The 18,034-nt window shown below is 44.5% G+C and overlaps 1 pseudogene; it reads right to left on the minus strand.

Annotated features, from left to right (window-relative positions):
• Positions 1-16,862: 16,862 nt before the first annotated feature.
• Positions 16,863-17,042, minus strand: LOC123375222 (annotated as a pseudogene).
• Positions 17,043-18,034: the final 992 nt, after the last annotated feature.

Raw genomic sequence — 18,034 nt, forward strand, 5'->3', positions numbered from 1 at the left:
AACTGCTCTATGACTAAGGGAAAGAAGAGCCTCTCTCATCAATTATTTCATCCAATAAGACCTTTCAAATGCCTCATCCATTGCCATTCACACCAGAGAGGGTCCTAACCCTAAATCCTCCATGCAAACACCAGCCTTCCCATAATTTCAGAAAGTTCTGACCTGGTTTGGGACTTGGAGGTAAGTTTCCATCTCCTGTAGGAGCCAAACAAGCTCAGATTCAAATTTTACAGCTTGTGCATGTCTTTATTTCATCCCATAGTTGCCCCTTTCCTCAGTCAATAGAGAACAGCCTAGTCTAGCTCATGCTTCCATTCTCACACAAAAGACCTCACCAAGGTGAAGCTAGTTTTGCAGGTACTTGTCAGCCTGAGTGTCAGAGTGCATATCACCTTTAAGAAATGTTAACATTAAAAACAAAATAACTCTCCAATGCTAGAACCCCAAAAACAGCAGAGTTGAGGTTGCACTTCTCAAACAATGCATGCAAAGTACCTTCACTTACCCAGAAAAGATGCCCCAAAGGAATCACAACGCAAGTTCCTTTCTTCTCCATGACATACACTTTCATTTTGTTTGTGCCCACCAAACTATAAGGTAGAACCCGACAAGTGTCAGATCTGGGTTGGGTCAGATGGGAAAAGAACCAGACCCTCTTGGGGTCAGGTAAGGTCTCCTCCTCCTGCACTTGGGGTCAGTGTGGAGACAGCTGCATGTCCTGCTCCTACCAGTCGCCGCCACCTCGCTTTTGTATATGTGCTGCATCCGGAGTGAATGTACCTGCCAAGGAGTGTGTCTCACTCTACAGCACTCACACAGTGCAGCAGGAGGCGGCAGACTGCAGAAGGGCATGAAGCCACAGCTGCACCAACCCATGGCAGGAAGCTGCAGCAGCTAAGATTTGTGGGAACAGTCAGGGATGTGTCAGAAAACAACACAATCCTCTTGGCCTCTGGCTGGTCAAGCAGACTAGGCATGTCTCTTATGCCCATAGCATGGTGAGTTCATTCATCACTGGAGAGACATGGAGAATCACTGGTGACCGCCAGAGGTCAGATTGGACACATACAGCTTCATCTCCCCTTTCTTTCCAGCTGCTGAATCCAGGGAGGCATTCACTGACATGGCTTTTCTGCACGCCTCTGTTGTGTACTCTGAACCAGATGTAGCCTAGGTTCAGAGCTCACTTATACACACACCAGCTATACACACACCATCACTGGATCCTTTAATGATCTGCCAGGTACGGCTGAGCAGGGGCGGCTCTATGTTTTTTGCCACCCCAAGCACGGCAGTCAGGGAGCCTTCAGGGGCATTTCTGCCGGAGGTCTGCCGGTCATGCAGATTCAGCAGCGGTTCTGCGGGTGATCTGCCAGTCCCGCACCTTTGGCGTACCCACTGCCGAATTGCCGCTGAAGCCACAGGACCAGCGGACCTCCCGCAGAAACGCCGCCGAAGGCTCCCTGACTGCCGCACTCACAACCACCAGCAGGCCACCTGCCCTCCCCTCTTCCCCCCCCCCCCGGCTTGCCACCCCAGGCATGCACTTGCTGCACTGGTGCCTGAAGCTGCCCCTGCAGCTGAGGTATGTTTAAATAAGGTATTTTACACACAGTGCCATCTAGTGGCTGGCTGGTATATTGCTGTTTAGCATTCCATTACTTCTCCCCCTTTAAGTTCTACATTCCTTCCATTTATATTTACACTATCACAATGTCTTTCAAGTTCAGTACGGATCAGTCTGTTAAGTGTCTCTGAATCGTATTGATTTTCTAATTACATAACCTGAATACAGAACAACTTGGTCATCTGACTGCTCATTAGTCGCAATAACTGGCTGTGGTCAGTTTGGAATCCTAGAGTCATCTTCTTGTTCTGCCATCTGTAGAGTTTGTCTGTTGGACTCTCCACTGTTGGTCTCAGTCACACATGATCTGGGTGCTGAATTTTTTTTCTTTACCACAGCTGGAGCTGTCCATCTTTTTTCTCTGTCCAATTTCACAGGAACATGGTCACCAGGTTCTAGAGTTGGCAGTTCTCCAACTGAGTCACGTCTGTTGTAAACGTGTTGGTAGGCTCTTTTAGCCTTTTTATCCAATTTGGCTACTCTCGCCATGTCTGGCCACTTTGGAGATAGATTCTTTTCCAAAGCTGGAGCAGTAGTTCTGAGTTCTTTTCCCATGAGGAGTTGTGCTGGACTATATCCAGTAGCTGCTACTGGGGTTGTGTAATTCTGAAGAACAAAGAATGGATCTTCCTGCTGTAGCATTTTCTTGGCTGTCTGTACAGCTCCCTCAGCCACTTCATTTGCTTGTGGGTAATGTGGACTGTTAAAATATGATTTTGATCATACTACTGTTTGGAATTACTTAAATTCTGCTGCAGTGAATTGTTGCTCCATTGTCCGTCACTAGTTGTTCTGGAATACGAAAGTGAGCAAGAGTGCACTTCAGTTTCTCAGTAACACTGCAGCATATTATGTCTTTCAAATACATTATTTCTGTATATGTAGGAAAATAGTGATGATGTCCAGGGGTGCTAGAACAATTTTTATAGTGGGGGTGCTGAGAGCCATTGAACCAAACAGTAAACCCTGGATATAATGGAAACTACTTCAAGCCAGGGAGTGTGGCAGCACCCCTAGGGCTCCTAGTTCCAGCACCTATGATGATGTCTTCTGAATTTGCATAAATCTACAACTAGTCTTTTCCAATGTCTACCTGGTAGAGGTGTTATTAAAGGTTCTTTGTGTTGGGTTGGTCTGTTAGTTTTGTAATGTTCACATGCAGATATTTTATTCTTTATGTCCTTGCTGATGCCCAGCCACCACACTGACCGGTTGGGCGATTCATGGCATTTAGTTAATCCTTGATGTCCTTCATGGATGAGGTTTAGGATTTCACCTCTCATTTCATTTGGAATTATGATGCAGTTGCCTTTATTCATGATTCCATTTGACTCATTTAATTGTCCATGCACCGCAAAGTAGTCTCTTTTCACTTCTTTAGTATCCTTTAGATACTTGGGCCAGCCGCCCCAAATATAAACATAGAACTTCCTGAAGTTGTATGTCTGTCGAGTTTGCTTTTTGTAGCTGGAGTAGTCTGTTTTCTGACACTGGTGCGTATGTGTCCACAGCATCCACGTATGCCTTTACATCATCTTTGAGCTCGCGGGAAGTTGAATGCAATGCTTGGCTCTGTGGCAGAGTGTCTGCTACTACCAAATTTTTCCCATGAACATATTTAGCAATTGGGTTAAATTGCATTAACCTTAGCAATAGACATTGGCATCTCAGTGGTGCTTGATCCAAGCCTTTTCCATTGATGTGGGTTACAAGTGGTTTATGGTCTGTTATCAATGTAAATGAATCCAGTCCATGCATATAGCTGTAAAAGTTCTCACATGCCCATACACTTGTCAGGCATTCCTTTTCAATCATTGAGGAGGTTTTTGTGTTCTTCCATTGGAGAGCCATATATCAGATCATCCATGAAAACTACAACTCCATTTGTATTCAAAAACAGTTCTGCCATCTTTGTTTGAAAAAATCCCAAAAAGTAGTCTCCGAAAGCAAAATCTCCCAAAAGGTGTGATAAATGAAGTCAGTTTAGAACTTTCTTTGACTAAAGGAGTTTGCCAGAATCCCCTCAAGGCACCCAACTTGAAGAATATTGTAGCTTCTTTCACTTTGGGGAGGAAGCCATCCAGTGTTGGGAGGATATATTTTTCTCTCACAACTGCTTCATTAAGTCTTTTAAGAGCCACACAGATTTGCATTTTTCTGTCTTTCTTTATAACCAGTACCATTGCAGCACACCATGGCGTTGGCTCACAAATTTTCTCAATTATGCCAATGTGCTCCATTCTCTTTGGGCTAGTCTACACTTACCGTCCGGGTCGACGCGGTGAGTTTGACTTCTCGGAGTTCGAACTATCGCGTCTGATCGCGTCTGACTTCTCGATAGTTCGAACTCCGGAAGCGCCGCGGTCAACTCCGGTACTCCACCACTGCAAACGGCTGTGGTGGAGTCGACGGGGGAGCCGCGGAGTTCGACCCCGCCGCGTCTGGACGGGTGAGTAGTTCGAATTAGGGTACTTCGAATTCAGCTACGCTATTCACGTAGCTGAATTTGCGTACCCTAATTCGAACCCCCTTTTTATTGTAGACCAGGCCTTTAACTCAGTTTCCACTTTTTGAAGTAATGAGATAGGAATCCTGTGAGGTATATACACACTACATGGTTCAGCCCCAACTCCAAGTGTAGATGTAATCCTTGAACAAGACCCTTATTTGCCTCTTGGAGATTGTTACTCTGAGGTTTGTCCCTAATGTCAGGACAGCCTGCAGCATGCATGTGCAATCACTAACCTGACCCCAGTCCATCACCCACCCTGCATTGGAACAGGAGTCATATGCAAGAGAGAAGTATGATGGAAAGCATCTTTTCTTCGCAAGCGCATCCCAGACTGGGAAGAACAGATGGCAATGGCATTCCAAAACTGAGGGGAAAGTAACATTTGCAAGGAGATGAAAACTGGGACAAGAACTATATGTGCTGTTTCTCTGGCCCCCTAGCACCTGTCATGCTGTGGCCCTCATGGATAGCAGCTGAATGCCTGGCAAACTCCAAGGGAAGAGAAAGAGGATGAGGGCCAACTTATTCATTGACCTTGTGCCTATATTTCATCAGAGGGAGCAGAAGTTGGAGGAGTGGAGGGAAAGTTTCTTTCACTATGGTGCCAGGGAACAGTCCCAGACGCTCTCAAGGGAGCACATAGACAAAGAACAGGACATGCAGGTACAGCTGCTAGAGACAAAGAGAGTCCTGCTGGAGAACGTTGGGATACTATCGATGTTTATAGCCAGCACCCCATCTAGCCATATCCTGCAGTGCTTTGAGAATACCGGGAGCCCCTTTTCCCTTCTCCACCTACAACACATGCCTCCATGACAGCAGCCCTGACACTATGTACCATCACCAAACTGGTTAGCTACTGACTAGTGGCAATTGGAGGTGGCCAGGCTTCCAGATGGTGATGGCCACATGTTTCTCAACCCTGAGGGGAACTCTCAGGCCAGAAGGGACCATTGTGATTGCGACGGTGCCACCCATAAGGCTTTATGGATATATGCTTATGAATGTATATATAACTAGAATGTTTTATGCTACATATGCCATGTAACATATCTCTGTAAAGGTCATGATCTACTGAATCTATTAATCCTATTTGAATGCATGCATCATTTTTGTATTCAAAGTTATGAATACTGGCTGCATACTTGTTTGACTCTAAATAGGCTATAGTGAAGCAGTTGGTCAGCTTCCTGAGAAAAGATTATTCTCAATAAGTGCCCAATCAAGAAACACTTAAGCCAACAATGAACTTGGAGACACCAATCCACATCTGGGCTTTCCCAGGAATATAGCTTGGCTGGTAAGGAACTCAGCCATGCATGGACATGTGACTTGCCCAGGTGACTCAAAACTCTATTTTGTAGCTGGACTTTGCATAGGAGAGAGGAGTGGGTCTCTACCCACAAGAGAAAGTCTATTTAAGCCCAGGGGAGACCCCTCCATTTTGTCTTCAGCTAGCTAAAGAGGTAGCCTCTCCACCCCCAAAGATACCTGAAAGAAACTGGAACAAAGGACAGTGACTGCAAGGGGTGTGAGTGATTGCTGGACCCAGACTAAAAGGAGATTAGTCTGTAAAAGGAAGCAGTCTGGAACTGGTGAGGATCTTATCTGTATTCAGTTTCTTATTGTATTAGACATAGACTTGCATGTTCTATTTTATTTTACTTGGTAGTTAACTTTGTTCTGTCTGTTACTACTTGAAACCACTTAAATCCTACTTTCTGTATTTAATAAAATCACCTTTTACTTAATAATTAACTCAGAGTATATGTTAATGCCTGGGGGGGCAAACAGTCGTGCATCTCTCTATAAGTGTTATAGAGGGCGAACAATTTATGATTTACCCTTTATAAGCTTTATACAGGGTAAAACGGATTCATTTGGGTTTTAGACCCCATTGGGAGTTGGGCATCTGAGTGTTAAAGATAAGAACCTTCTGTAAGCTGCTTTCAGTGAAGTAATTCAGACCCTGGGTCTGTGTTGGAGCACATGGGTGTATCGGGCTCAGCAGGACAGGGTGCTGGGGACCCGAGCTTGGCAGGGAAAGCAGGGGCAGAAGTAGTCTTGGCACATTGGGTGGCAGCTCCCAAGGGGGGTCCTGTGATCTAACCCCTCACAGTGATCACCTAGTCTGAACTCCTGTATAGAACAGACCAGAGAACTTCCCCACAATTATTCCTAGAGCAGAGATTTTAGAAACACATCCAATCTTGATTTTTAAAATGGTCAATGATGGAGAATCCACCATGAACCTTGGTAAATTGTTCCAGTGGCTAATTGCCCTCACTTTTAAATTCAGACTGGAAATAAGGCAAAACAAATCATCTAGCTTCAACTTCCAGCTATTGGATCATGTTACACCTTTCTCTGCTAGACTGAAGAGGCCATTATTAAATATTTGTTGCCTATGCAGGTACTTCTAGACCAGGGGTGGGCAAACCACGGCCCACGGGCCGGATCCGGCCCCTCAGGGCTTTGGATCCGGCCTGTGGGATTGTCCCCCGTGGTGCTGCAGGCCCCACACCAATCTCAGAAGCGGCCGGCACCACTTCTCTGCAGCCCCCCAGGGGCGGGGGGGGCAGAGGGCTCCATGTGTTGCTCTTGCCGCCAGGCACTGCCTCCCGCAGCTCCCATTGGTTGGGAACGGGGAACCATGGCCAATGGGAGCTTTGGAGGAGGTACCTGGAGGCGTGGCAAGGGCAGCGCATGCAGAGCCCTCCACCCCCCCCTTCCCCCAGGGGCCACAGTGCTTTCCGGAACGGCGCAGCGTGGGGCCAGGGCAGGCGTGCAGGGAGCCTGCCCTGGCCCCGGTTCACACCGCTGCCACCCCAGAACCGCTTTAGGTAAGTGGCACGGGCCGGAGCCCGAACCCCTCCTGCCCCCCGCCCCCCAACTCCCTGTCCTAAGCCCTCTGCCTGCACCTCCCACCCCTCCTGCACCCCTACCCCCTGCCCTGAGCCCCCTCTCGCACTCAGCACCCCTCCTGCACGCCAACCCCCTTCCGAGCTCCCTCATATGCCCTGCACCCCTCCTGTGCCCCAATCCCTTGCCCTGAGCCCCTTCCTGCACACCACACCCCCTCCCACATCCCATACTCCCTCCTGCACCCCAACCCCCGCCCCTGCATACAATTTCCCCACCCAGATGTGGCCCTCGGCCCAAAAAGTTTGTCCACCCCTGTTCTAGACTGATCAAGTCACCCCTTAATCTTCTGTTTGTCAAATTAAATAGATTGAGCTCTTTGAAAGTCTATCACTGTAGGGCACATTTTCTAATCTTTTAGTCATTCTTGTGGCTCTTCTCTGAACCCTCTCCAATTCATCAACATTTTTCTTGATCATCACCATGCTTCTTTTCGTGTGGGTGTGCCATCACTGCAGCTCTGAGGTGAGCTCCACACAGTTCTCCAGTCATCCGCATCCTGAAGTTTTGTTCCCACTGGTGGTCATCCCAGGTCTGCAGCACTGTCCTATCCTACCAGGCCCACATGTGTATTGGTTTGTTTGCATTAACAACAGGCAGGATTGCAGCCCTCAGCAGTGTTTCTTCCATGGAGCCTGACAGCAGTTTGGAAATGGAGCTGGCTCCCAAAAGCCAGATGAATGATGGGGTGATAGGAGGGGAATCGCTGAAATTTGTCCAGAATTCCAGTGGCTTCCAGTACGGTATTCTCTTTGGCTAGACTGCTCACAGAAATGGAGATCCACTCAGGGACTGCCCATCTGTGAGTATGTAACCCCAATCTTTTATAAGTCTTCAAAATTCTCCAGGTATCTATTGTGGTCCATTATCTGAAGTGAGCTCATCACAAATACCATCCCTGGCAAATATTGCGTTTGTGGGATTGAGTACTGTGCTGACTAGCATGTTGAACCATTGAGTGACTTTGAAAAACCAACTGTAATCAGCAGAAAGTGGTTTCCTTTGTGTTCATATAGATCAGTTGTCTATTGCTGCCAGGCTGTGCTAGGTGTGTCATGAGTTGTCATTGGTTCTTTGCAGTTCTGTGTCTGTTGCATTTGTGCAAAGTACCAATCTCTGGCCATTTCTTCTATTTGTGCATGTCTCTTGCCCGTCTTTTGCAAACTACCATACTAAGGAGTCCCTCCTGGATCTTTTTCAGGATCTTTGGGTGCATTTTCTTTGAAATCACTATTTCCTTCCCTTTCAGCATTAGTCCATTCTTCACACTCAACACTGTGTTTTTATTCCAAACATTGCTGATAGCTATGAGAACTTGTTTTTGACCAGGGCATCCTGACTTTATTCTAGTTTATAAAAGATTAATTGCATTTCCTCTCTGTGTCTCTCACTATTTTCGATAGCTTTCTTGTAGACACTGGTGTAATATCATGTGCACCTGTTCCTCCAAGTTTTCCTCACCTCCTCCCCACCTTTTTTTTTTTTTGGTATCTTGTCCCTCTACAAAATTGTGAGAGAGAAAATCTGCTATACAGGAATTTCTCTTCCTGGGTTGTATTCCAGTTTCAAATCATACCTTTGTAACTTTAAGATCATGTGCTGAAGTCTTAGTGGTGCAGAAGCTAGAGGTTTCTGAAGAATGTTCTCCAGAGGTTTGTGATCAGTTTCAACTCTTATTTTGCATCCATATAGGTAGTGATTAAATTTTTGACATCCAGTGACAATAGCAAATAATTCCTTTTTTACATGAGCATAATTTTGCTGTGTTGCATCAGTGCTCTTATCCATACGCAAATAGAGCGCCTTCCTGCAACAATGCTTCTCCAACTGCTGCCTGTGAAGCATCTATTTGTACTGTTTTTCATTACAGTATTTTAGTTTCGTTTCATATTTTGGAAGGTCATATCCAGATTACTATCCTGGTACCAGTCCCCTTTTCTCCCCCAGTTTAGACAAAACAGTTTTTTAAAAAGCCCAGGAGCATTAATCAATAAGCAGAGTTACCTGCAGAAGGTTACTGTACCGATATTTTTAAGCTTTTTTTAATGTATAATTTTTTGTACTTTATCCCACTTCTTACACCATGTATTATCTTTGGTTAGATTGCTCATAGGAATGGAGAACCAGACAGATACACAGAGCCAGTACTTCAGAGTCATTTTGTATGCCTGTCAAAGGAACTGTGTGCCAGTTAGCTAATGGTGCATGAACACAATACAGGTATCCCACAATGCATGATTAGAAAAATCCCAGAATGCATAGAGCTTAGTGGCAGAAATTTACACCAGTGAACGTCTGCCCATAATGCTGTGCACTTATTTCAAAAAAGCGCAGTGCTGTGTGGACTCAATGATTTACAAGGGAAGCATAAAACAGCATAAAAAAAAGCAGTTGCGATGCACAGCGTTCAGAATTAGTCTGGAGGAGGTGTAATTCTGTGGGCAAGTTAGTGAGGGAAAGGTCAGGGAGGTGACATTTGATTCATAAAAATCCACAGAATCATAATTTCATTTGTGTCACCCTCTGCAGTGTGGCTGGTGTGAATTGCTATTTCCCCCCTGCTCCCAGCTCCACCTCCTCCGGAAATTTAAATAATACAATGTCAACAGCAATGGGTTGAGTTGGGTATCATTCAAAAGCCCTTTTTCCCATGAGCACAGGGTTCCAAACATGACAAACCTAGGACAATAGATATTTATTTCAGAAAAATGCTTTAAAATCTCTTTTAATTATACTTTAACACAGGCATGTCAAACATGCAGCCCTCACCAAGTTAAATGGTGGCCCTTGACTGAGCACTGTGTTATTATTTGATGCTCAGAACATGAGACCTGATTAATTTTTTTTAAAGTTACAGATTACCATAAATGGAAGGCAGGAGCTCTTCAAGTTGATTTGCCATTATTGGCCGAAAAAGAAGCGGTTCAGTGGTATTGATTATCGGCTTCGTTTATTGTGCCAAAAGAGTTGTGATGAGGCAAATGACTGGAATCCATCCACAAACAGTATGCACATAGTTCCATGACATACATTGCATAACAAAATTAATTACAGTCCAACAATAATTTATTACAAAAACTTTGTTTTTACCTTAGTCTTACATTGAGCTTCAGGAAGAAGTTGGAGATGCTGGGAGAAGTGCCAACTGTGGGCAAGACTTTCCTTATTCTAGGTCCCGTGGCATGCATTTCAAGAACACTCGCTTCTTTTGTGGTAAACCTGAAGCCCAAAGGCATCCCTTAAGCACAATTTCCACACATGAGCCAGGTGAGAAACTGTATGGAGCAGTCACTCTTAGTGAGAACGTTGCATGGAAAGTAAACGAGTGCTGTGACGCTGGCAGACCAGGCGCCAGTTCATGCCACGGTCCCCATGTCTCAACTGAACACTGACAAATACATAGCTAGCATCAGCCTGGCTGATGCATGTGTTAGTATTGTTAAAATAGGTGTTAGGTTTATAGGAATGTGTTTAGACTTTATTGAATGCTTGTGAGTTGCTGCATGTATTGATCCCACTTATAATATCCGTATTGCATATTATTTGTATTGTAAGCCTCAGTGATTGTGTAAAGCACCAGACAGGAGAGAGACATTAACTAGTGAAAAAGTGCTGGTCTCCAACAGAAGTGTTACATCCTGGCCAACAGGGAAGGCCCATCATCGTCGGACGGACTATTGTGGGATGTTAAAGAGGACAAAGGACTTTGCTGCTCTGCTCTTCCCCTGCCCCAAAGACAAGTCATGCAAGTGGATTCCTCCATTCAGCTGAATTTGCACATCAAAGCACATAGGAGGAGGGGAACAAAAACCCCTAACAAGAAGGAACTGTATCTCATTGCTGCTTGGACTCTTTGGAGACAAGATTTCTAGGCATAAGCAAGGGATCCCCAGCTGCTTTGCCTGGGTTAGCCCTAAAAGCCACTTAAAGCTTGTTTATTATGTGAGCTATTACCTTTTGAAACTTAAAATTGTAATTCATATGTGTATATGTATGCCTGTTTTAACCTTGTAATTAACTCTTATTTCCTTTTCCTAGTTAATAAATCTCTATATAATTTATTATCAGACTGGCTACAAGCATTATCTTTGGTGTGAGAGCTAAGGTGTTGATGACCTAGGGTAAGTGGCTGGTCCTTTGGGACTGGGAGTAACCTGAATATTGCTGTGATTCTTGGTGTTAGGGACCATCTATCACAAAGGTAGGCTCACCCCAGTGGCGAGACAGACCGGAGTAGCCAAGAGGACTATCTGTGACTCCATGTTAAGGCTGGCATAGTGCCTGAGGAGTTTACACTTGATACTTGGTTGGTGAAATCTAAGTATAGAACACAACCAGTTTGGGGTTTGTGCCCTGTTTCCTAACAGTCTGCCATGAGGTTGGTGCTTATGCTCTTGGGTCACCGCAGGACAGCTTGACAGGTGCATTGACCCAAAAGACACCCATGCATACGACACTACATATCACATCAAGTGCTACTGTTGTAACCCTCACCCTCGCTCTACCACCTGCAGCAGCAGCGATGCAGTAGCACAGAATGCAGCCAAGGAGAGGGCAGCTTGAGCTGGGGAGAGGCTCAAAATCCACCCAAAGGGGCAGCTGGAAAAAGCTGTTAGAAAAGGAGAAGAATTGAGATGCTGAGCCAGTGAATGAACTGGAGCCTGGTTAGGGGGTGAGGTGATAAAATAAAAGGAGAACAGGAGAATAAAAGAAGAAGACTAGGAAGTGAGAAGGCGGTAAGAAAGGTTTCAGGTCAGGAGAAGCAGGGGGTGGGGGGAGACCATAGATGTGGGAATGAGAGAAAGGAAGTAGAGAGAAATAAAATCTACAGTCTTACCACAGAGAGTAACAAGGGGAAAAGAAATTGATGGGAAAAATAAGTGGTGAAAAAGGGAATTGATCAAAAACCTGTCTTAGATTAAAACAGATCCTGAAAACGGTAAATGAGAAGCCCACCCGCAAAGGACCTGATGTGTATGAACAGAGATAATGACTGTTGAACATCTATTGATGGAATACAGTTCAAAAGTTGCCTAATGGACAAGTGAGGAACCACTAGGTGAAGAAACCCTGCTTGTGGATAACTCGGTGAAAAGAGATACAGGCACAGGATCATCAAAACTAAGGAGCACTTCAAGCCAAACAGAAGCAAAAAACAGGACCGCAAGAGTGGAGCTGGACTTACAGCCAAGGAAAGGAAATGTTTATTCTCCTCTGACATGACAGTATATTGTTAAGTAATCTCTTTTGTTCTTGTTAACAATGCATTTGGTACTAACTGCACAGTGTGTATAGGCTCACAAATGTTAATGAGTTGGTAACCTACAGTTTATTAGCAAAAATAGTAAGTCTTTGGTAATGTTCTATATTATTTCTGCTCCTGGTACAGTTTTGGGGTTTTCCCTTATAAAGTTCTAAAAAAATTAAAATGATCCCATTGTATTACCTCTGCCTCGCCTCACAGTTAGCACAGTCTAGCCTATGCGGGTTACTACACTACACCAAGAACTTATTGAACATGAACTGTGGGATATGGGTATAGTTTATGACTTCACCAGAAGTAACCAACCATCATTTAGACTGTTAAATGCCAAGAAGGGATAATTTTGAAGCTACAGAATGAGCTTATTTGTACTGGCAACCCACTCACATATTGACCAAAGATCATTAATATCAGGATGAGAGCAATCTTCAGTGATGAGATAGCTTAAGATGTCAAGTTGAGTGGATACTGTGGGTCATGACTTGTATGAAGGCTTCAAAACCTAAAGAATTATCCCAGGTTCTATGAGCTATGAGCTCCAATCAAGAAGAACAGACTAAAGCTCAAATGCAAAGAAGAAAGTCAGAGTGAAGATGACAGGGACTATTACAGTTAGGTCATTGTTTAGTCATCTCCTGCTCACGTCCAGATCTCAGAGTGATGTTGATTTATGTGATACTATAGGAAAGTACATGTTCTCTGTGGTACCACAATCAATAATAAAATGTGATGCAACAATGCATCTGTGCCAGGTGAAGAGCAAACTAACACACATCTTGCATGGTCTTCCTAAGCCAGCACCTACTGAAAATATGTCCAGTTCCTTTGCCAGCAGAGACCTTTCAGTGTAGCAATCACAGATGGTAGGTCTGAGGTAAAATGTTCGACAAACTAGAAACTGTTAATACCTGCCGAGAGTTGGCTGCACACTTCATTATGAGACTACAGAGAAAATACTGGATCTATGACTAAGTCCACCTCATGTCTGATATGCAGAGGAACCAATTAAAAATATTACCAGAAAGAAGAGACTCCATGGTATTGCACCTGTCCAATACAAAATTCCACAAACATCTCCACTGTCACAATGAAGAAGCTACTGTCTCAAATTCGCACAAAGGATGAGTCAGTGGTATACCTTGCAGGAAAAATGCTATTACATGCAAAGAATTGGTCAAAGAATTTTGTCATCACATGGCATAATGAAGCAGCTGCCTTCCACTGTTCAGTAGAGTGTCTTCATAGTTCCCAAGCGGAGGCAGACACTAAAATTATTTGCATGCCATCAGTGCACACAGAGAGGTATGTCTAATCTCTGGATTTTTGCACAAAACAGATATTCTAGTGCTCTCTGTGAGATGCTACCCAAGACTTCTGCAAGACTCTTTTTTTGTGCCTACTGTTGGGGAACAGAATTATTGTATATCCCTCCAAGAGGTGTTCCTATCACTTGGAACATTAAAAGCCGCCGCACTGCTAGGTTCCCATGCCCTTTCAGGATGTGACGCTACTGGAAGGCTGGCTGGAAAGACCAGATAATCTCATTGAAAGGCATTTGATTCACCATCCAAAGTCTCTCTCCTCGCTCTGAAGATGCTCAGAATGGCTGAGATACTCACTGATGAGATCATAAATGCACTGGAGTCATTCATATGCTGAGGTACCATGTGAAGACCAACATTACGACACTTGCAGAGCTACACTGGTGGATGTTTTCCAAGAAGCAAACAAAGAAAAATTGCCACCAACAAGGGGTGCATTTATATCTATTCTCAGGAGAGAGAATTATCAAGCAATGGAATGGCTCTGGGATAAATGAGTGCAACCAAAACTACGCTCCCCTACTGGACATGGCTGGGGCTTGGAGGATGGACTGATCACACCAGTTGTGTGTGAAATATGGTAGCTTCCAAATCAATCCTTCAGCTAATCAAAAACTCATGTGCAAAGACCAGATGCTCATCACCCTACAAACGTTTGACCATCAGCCTGCCTTGCACAGATATGTGCGAGTGCGGCACAGATGAGGACTAGTGTGAGCGTCTAGCAGTGGTGCCCTAGACAGAGACAACACAACACACATTTTCAGTCCTACATGTCAAGGCTAATTACCCAAGGATTACTAAAGAGCAGTGTCTCTTTTTGTGAAGCAACACATCCCTGTGTTAAAGCATAATTAAATAAATGTTGATTTTTAAACATTTTCTTGAATGAATATCTACATAATTGTTCTAGGATGTCATGTTTGGTACCACTGTATTCATGGGAGAAAGGGCTTTCAAATGATACCCAGCTGGACCCGTTTCCAATGACATTGTATTATCAACATTTCCACCAACTGGAGGACCTGGCACTGGGAAAGAACAGCAAGTCCCATTGCCAGTCTGCAGAGTGACACCACTGAACTTTTGATTCATAAAAATCTACAGAATCATAGGACACCTCCCTGACCTATCATTAACTTGCTCATGGAATGAGATTTTACCACATTATGCTCCCAGACCAAATAGTTTTATTTGATTAGCTCAAGCACTAAAATGTATTTTGAAGTAATCTTCCCTGCGTAAACAAGCCCTTAGAAGGGCGCCTAGTCTAACAGTGCCATTTCTGAGGCTTGCTGTCAACGTCAGCTGTGACCAGAGCTATGTGAGATCTGAAATTACATCATGCTTCTTAGTGGGAATGATGTGAATGAGAGTTCACAGCTCCCTGGTGATTTCTGGTAAGGGTGGTGACTGCCACTTCAAAATGCCAAAATGAATGAGGGCAGCTATTGCGTATGAAGACTGAGAAAGCAAGTCCTGCAGTGGACTTTCCCATAACCTCTGTGCTCCTTTCACAAGAAAGTGGGATTTGTAATAACTTGTCCCAAAAATCTGTGTCAGTATCAACTTTCTGTACCTTATGCAGTTTAAAACAAAATGGAAATGAATAACTATGAGGAGGAACATCTCATTTTAGTTTTCTTTTGCCTTGTAACAGGGTGCTTGGAGGGCTGAGCAGCCTAGTGGTTGGCATGCCTGCCTTATAGCTGTTGATTCCTTGGCAGTGATGCCTCAGTCTTGAAGGCAGTGGGGTAGGGGCACCTGGGCCCTCCCTATCACCTTGTCCTAGTGCAGGGCTGTGAGCAAAGCAACCCCCAAACATGGACCCTTTTTGCAGAGGGTCTAAGTCCACTGCCCTGGGCTACTTCCTACAACTGGCCTTTAAGTTTGGGGCGTGACCCTACAGTCCGACAGTTTGTAGTGGCTTGACTCAAGCAGCGCTCCCTCATGGACCTTGGTTGGCATCCTGGTGTGCCCTCAGGTGCCTCCAGGCGGACAGCTGTCAGTTTGGCCAGGCCTAACTCTACAGTGTGTCTATGTCCAGTCATTCACTTGCTCTCTCCTTGGTCTCCTCCACAGTCTCCCTTGGACAAGGAGGCAGTGCTTCTTGCCCAGTGGCTGTCAGGTTCCTAACGACGCTTCCCTCAGATAGGGAGGCAACTAGCTCCTGCCTCTTTGCCAGTCAGCCCTGAACTGAGCCAGGTTCCCTCCTTTTCTCCTCCCTGCAGGCCTAGCATTGGCTGCAGGTATAACGGGATGGGAATCGTTGGGCCCATAGGCTCTTTAACCCTTGCATGCTGGGCGAGGTTTCTCAGCTTTAATCACATGCCCATTTTATTTTTAAAGCAGGGGTTTCATTATCATAAATGTGGACAAGTTCTTCCATGAATAGAGCTTTATTTAACCCTTAACAGCAAAGCTGCAATACCTAGATGGCTTAAATGATGCTGAAATTCAAACACTTTCTGACCAAATGTCCTGGATGACATCTTGCCTGATTGGATCTCCTCATACTGTTGTTATTTATCTGTAACCAACAGGAGACAATAGCTGAAAAGAGATGGGCCATTTTTTGGTTACTTAGCAGATTACAAGCTGATGTGAATTGTTATCTGTTCTCCATATCTAAAGCCATGATCAGATATTGTTCTTGGCTTTTCTTTAAAAATGTCCTTAGTTTATACTTTAAAAGGATGCAAAAAGGGACATCTATAATTATTGGAAACTGTGAACAAATACACAGAATATTATATCATTCAGAAGTTACCAGAGAGTGACAGACTGTTTGGGGCCAGGCCTATGTTATAGAAATGTTTATTACAGTAATGTTTAGGCTCTATGTATAGAATGGAAAGAGAGACAAGAAGAGGGACACTGACAAATGAGCTGCCCAGTAACATGTGATATGAAAAAATGGGAGTGAGTTCAGGGAGAGTAACAAAAATTACTAGGGGCTGGAGGGGATGTCAGGTAAGGAAAGATTAAAAGAAGTGAAAATGTAAAACTTGCCCCAAAAAGTGATAAAAGAAGGGACCATGATAATCCTGAAGAAGTACTCGAAAGAGAGAAATATCAAATAGGGAATGTGGTGCAAGGGTGCATAACTAGGGGAAGTGAAAGGAAAGTAACGAAGAGAAAATGTTGGGTGAAACTTCCTAACAGTGAGATCTGTTTGACTGAGGGAAAAGATCCATTCCCCCCCGCACCACCACCACCACCACCACCCAGCCCTGGGGAGATATTGCAATACCAGGTCAATGCATGGGGTGGACAGAGCAAGCTCCTATTCCATCCCCTTTTTTCAAAAATCAATTTAATATACAGTCCTCACATAAAGGACCTATCAGATATTAAACTGATAAGAACAGAGACTGGAGCCAGAGGAGCATCATTCCATGTCCTATCCAGTTTTAAATAATTTATGCAATGGAGTTTGCACCTCTTCTTTTGTGTTCCAAAAAATCCTATGTAAAAAGTAGTGCCTATGTGTTGTGCATGGAGATGACACGCTTCACATTAACTAGCTACTGGCATACACAAGTTTATTGTTGGAGCAACAAAGTTATTGGTGGTATGCACTGCAATCCACTTCCTGACTGAGCTCTTAACTGGACGTAAATCAATTTATACTGTTTTAATACTTTGCTGACGCTAAGCAGAGTCACTGAGTCATTTTGGCAATCGTTGTGAGCAACATTTCACTCCCTGCTGCTATGCAACTGGATTTCTGTGAAAACCAGAGCTTCAAAGCTACACAGACAAGCAATACAGTCTGGCTGCAAGACTTGATAGAGTAAGACCTGGCAATCAGAATGGCCATGCTGAATACATCCTGGACTGTTGCAAACTTCTCTGTGTTTACAGCTAGCAGATGAGAAAAGAAAGGTAAAATTAAAACCATAGATGCTTTAGCAAACAATTTTGTACCTTAAAGAAATGTACCACACGAGAGAGATTCATTATCTAGGGGGGCCCTACCAAATCCATGGTCCATTTTAGTCAATTTGACAGTCATAAGATTTTAAAAATCATAAATTTCATGATTTTAGCTATTTAAATCTGAAATGTCACAGTGTTGTAATTATAGGGGTTCTGACCCAAAAATGAGTTGGGAGGGACTGCAAGGTTACTGGGGAGAGGGGGGGTTGCAGTACTGCTACCTTTACTTCTGCGCTACTGCTGGCAGTGGCACTGCCTTCAGAGCTGGGCAGCTGGACAGTGGTGGTTGCAGGCCAGGAGCCCAGCTCTGAAGGCAGTGCCACCGCCAGCAGCAGCACAGAAGTAAGGATGGCATAGTATGGTATTGCCGCCCTTACTTCTGCGCTGCTGCCTGCAGAGCTGGGCCCTCAGTCAGCAGCCGCCATTCTCCAGCCACCACTCTCAGG

This window comes from Mauremys mutica, chromosome 7 (assembly GCF_020497125.1).
Source record: "Mauremys mutica isolate MM-2020 ecotype Southern chromosome 7, ASM2049712v1, whole genome shotgun sequence".
Taxonomy (NCBI): domain Eukaryota; kingdom Metazoa; phylum Chordata; order Testudines; family Geoemydidae; genus Mauremys; species Mauremys mutica.